We start from the raw sequence: 4,013 nt of genomic DNA, 5'->3' as shown, positions 1-4,013 counted from the left end.
TTATGTCGGCAGTTATAATTACTTTTCGCCCCCGCAACGCCATGATAACTGTGGTAAGGTGTGCCAGGTGTCTTTCGATGTCATCACCATACTGAAAGTACATATTGATGAGGATAATGTTACCGGATGGAGATTGCAGCTCCACGACATTGCAGTGGCTGGTTGTGAATTGTGTCAGAACTATGGCTCTTAGGATTTTGTTAGTTATAATTATTGCCGATCTTCGGTCTTCTCCTCTGCTTATAACTTGCCATGTCGCGGCTGTGAAAACTAATTTTCCATTTAGGGAGTACGGCTCTCGCAGACAGATCAGATCCAGTCTCCTCTCCTCCACTTCCTTACGTAGCTCCTGCATCACAAGTCTGCTGTTGTGGGCGTTAAGTTGTCCAATGGTGATTTTTGTCATTTAGTTTTTATGGAAAATATCTATGAATTCTGTCATTTGGCCAAGTCTTATTCCAGTCAAATGTGATACGTCCATTTGCTTGTTCATATATATCGTTCAAGTCAAATTTTTCGCCACATCTTTCAAAAACTTTCTTGAGTAAGTCCCGCAGGGCTCCGAAGTCGGTGGGGAGATTCACTGACTTAAGTTGGATTCTGTCTACGGCCTCCATTACCGAGAAGGTGACTCTCCTACCATATTCATGTCCCACCCGGACCACGTGTCTTAAGGCAGTGGTCAGGGTAGTCGGCTGCTCTAATCTTGCTAATTGCATAGTAAATTCGAGGTTTGGGTAGACTCTGACTGGGTCGATGGGTGACAATCTCACGACAGGATCTTTCGTGTTTAGTTCACTAGAGCTAGTTATTTTATTTTCCTGGAGTAGTTGGTTTATGTTTCTGCTCTCTTTCGTTGGGATTGCCACCGTCTCTGTTGCAGGATGCCATTGCCGTTGATCTTTAGTCGGCGTTGTCCCCCGGCTTTGGGAGGAGGGAGACTTGACTGTAAGAGGATCAGTTTGAGTTCCTCTGTCAGTTGTGGTGGATTCCGTTAGAGTACTCGCATCATTGGTGATGACTGAGGCGTCAGTGAGCGACCTCAAAAATATCTTAAAGGCTCTTGCCCTCATGGGATCCCTCTTCCTTTTGCTCGGGGATTTTCTTTTGGGCATCCTGTTCGCTTTGGCTTGTTCAGCCATAGTCTATCCTCGAGATTAGCCTTTGCTCTATGAGTCTGTAGGTGGGGCAGTTTCGCCCAGTGGTGCCGCAAGGTTTTTTGCCCCTTCTTTTACAAGGGATGTAGACTGTTGCAGCCCTACAATCTTTACACACATGTCCATCCTCACCACATTTTGAGCAGGCCGACCCCCTGGTACAGTGCCTCAGAACGTGGTCGAGATCTCCGCAGTTGTGGCAACGCGGTACCACAAGATAATCGCGTGTGTTTATGGCGTGAAAGCCAATGTAGAGTTTGCCCATTGTAGTTATTTTCTTCCACATTTGAGCAGAGACCTCAGCGACGTGGTGGTCCACGTCACGGTCCCGAGGCCCTGTTTTAAATATCAGTTTAAAGTTTTCTTTAAATTCGTCTTCTGTCATTTCCTCGAAATTTTGTGCCTCATGGTTTCATGTATCTCCTCGTTTGTCATAATTGTTGGTACATCATATAGGATGACCAATGGGTTTCTTTTCCTCGGTGGCTCGCATTTGACCACCGAGTTTAGTATAGCATTGTTTAGTAATTTAGCTTTGTCCTCTTCAGAGGCCACTTCTACAATTACAGAATTCCTACTTGGTTTAATCTTATTTATTTTAATCTTGTCTTTAATTGGATTTATTGTAGTGGTGAGCAGCTCCTGTATTTTTCTCACGCTGGTGTCCTGACCGGGTAAGGTCCTTAGGAAGACCGTTGTGTCTGCTCTTTTTGTTACTTTTGCAATCGTGTCCCTAGTTGTTTGTGGCTTTGGTGGCGCTTGTGCGACAACTCCCGCCCAGGTCTTAGCCGGTTGTTTTTGCAATCTTTCATTTTCCTTCTCTAATTCTTCAACACGGCCCTCGAGCTTGGCGTTGGCTATGGCCCACGCCGCCAACTCATTCTTGATTGTTGTCAGTGCCGCCTGGCTGATTTTACCGTTTTTAATATTTTGTTCAAGGAGCAAAGTAATTCTTGTGTGTCTTTGGAAAACGTTTTCCTCGTTTGCCTGTCCCGACTCGTCCTGAGGAGCAGGTACAGGCATCGCAGAAGCTCGCGATAGCGCACACGAATCACTCGTCTCTGATGTCTCCATGTTGAACGAGTGATAAAAAAGGGGGTGGGAGCCCGTCTCTTGCCCCCGACCGGCTCCTCTGGCATGGGGGGGGGGGGGGGGGGGACTTCTGCAGTTCGCCCACCGACCTCGCCCCTAGGTCAAGGGCACTCCAGAGCTGCCGGGTTCAGCGCGCCGTCGCCAGCGCACTGGTCCCCATCGATGGCCTCGTCATCGACGATTTCATACGACGCTCCTCGGCAACTGCACCCCGCACTCCGGAGAGGCGGATGCACCCCTCGCCCTTCGCCGCCTACTTGCCCGAGCTTCCACCTGAAGGCCAAGGACGCACTCCTACTCAGGTAGTGGGTCGGTCCCCCAGTCGTTCGGCGGTCTGGGCCCATCTAACCTAGCCCAGGCGATGTCACCACCTCCTGGGTTTGGCAGAACACGCCCCGGTTACCCAGGGGCGCGGCGAAGCACCCTTGCCGACTCGCGCCGCGATCCCACGCCGACAAACGAGGTCTCCGGCATGCAGAGCACCTGCTGGTCTGTACCCTGCGAACAGAAAGGGACTGGTGTTCGGTCCCTCGACACAGCTCCCCCTGTGCCACTCACCCTTCGCTTTCGCATCGGGTTGGGTCGCAGCTCTCCCTTTTGACGCAAGGCAGAATGCCGAGCTTGACGTCTGGCACGACGGGAAGGCGGAAAGAGCCACTTGGGAAGGAGAGGCTATAAGAGACGCATCACTTCCCCGAGTGAGGACTGCCGCGGCACGCTCGACTGAAAGCGATACGCCGCAGTGCGAGCTTCCGTGCCTTACGGCGCGCCAGCAACGGGCGGGCCCGCGCCGAAACGCGCCGTCAAGCGACTGACCTCCCCTAGAACTTAGAACTACTTAAACCTTACCAACCTAAGGACATCACACACATCCATACCCGAGGCAGGATTCGAACCTGCGACCGTGGCGGTCTCGCGGTTCCAGACTGTAGCGCCTAGAACCGATCGGCCACTCCGGCTGGCTCTTCGGTTATGATGTTGAGATAAAGGTTCAATCGTCACATTGGGTCGGGAAAGATTCTCGAAGGCCAAAAAGAGATCCTCAGGCCAGGTCAAATGTCAAAGCCATGATGATAGCATTCTTTGAGTTTGAAGGATTAGTTCATCATGAATTCGTACCACAGGACAAACAGCTTATCGGTGATCCCATCTGGACGTGTAGCAACACCTGAAAGAAAATGTGAGAAGGAAATGCCCTGAAATATGGCGAGGCAACATGGCGGTTGCATCACGATAACGCATCCATACAGTCATCTCTGCTTGTGGGTGACTATTGCACAAAAAACTGAATCAATTTGCTGCCTCATGCTCCGTAAGACCTGGCCCACGTGGACTTTTTTTTTTTTATTTCAGAAGTTGAAGACCCCGTTGAAAGAGAGAAGATTTGCAACGATAGACGAGATAAAAGAAAATTCGCAGACGGCGCTTCGCGCGATCCAGTGCACCAAGACTGCTGCCGGAAGTGGAAATGGCGTTGGGATCGGCTTATCAACGTGGAGGAGAAATAAGTAAAAGGCAGACGTAGAAAAATTTTGAGGACAAAGATCCGGAATATTCTGAACATACTTCGTATAGCTCTGCCATCTCTGTGATACGTTTTTCATCGTGATTTTGTGTGTACACATATGTACTTGGATCACCATGTCGATATTGTAGGTGCACGGGAGTTCTTTGCTAGTAGTTTGTTCGACTCGTGCTAAAGATGAATGGGTGCTTTCTACCCGAAATGCTGGCAGCTGACAAAGTACAATTACAGCTGATTTC

Source organism: Schistocerca americana, chromosome 1 (genome assembly GCF_021461395.2).
Source record: "Schistocerca americana isolate TAMUIC-IGC-003095 chromosome 1, iqSchAmer2.1, whole genome shotgun sequence".
Lineage (NCBI taxonomy): Eukaryota > Metazoa > Arthropoda > Insecta > Orthoptera > Acrididae > Schistocerca > Schistocerca americana.
This window is presented reverse-complemented; position numbering follows the sequence as displayed.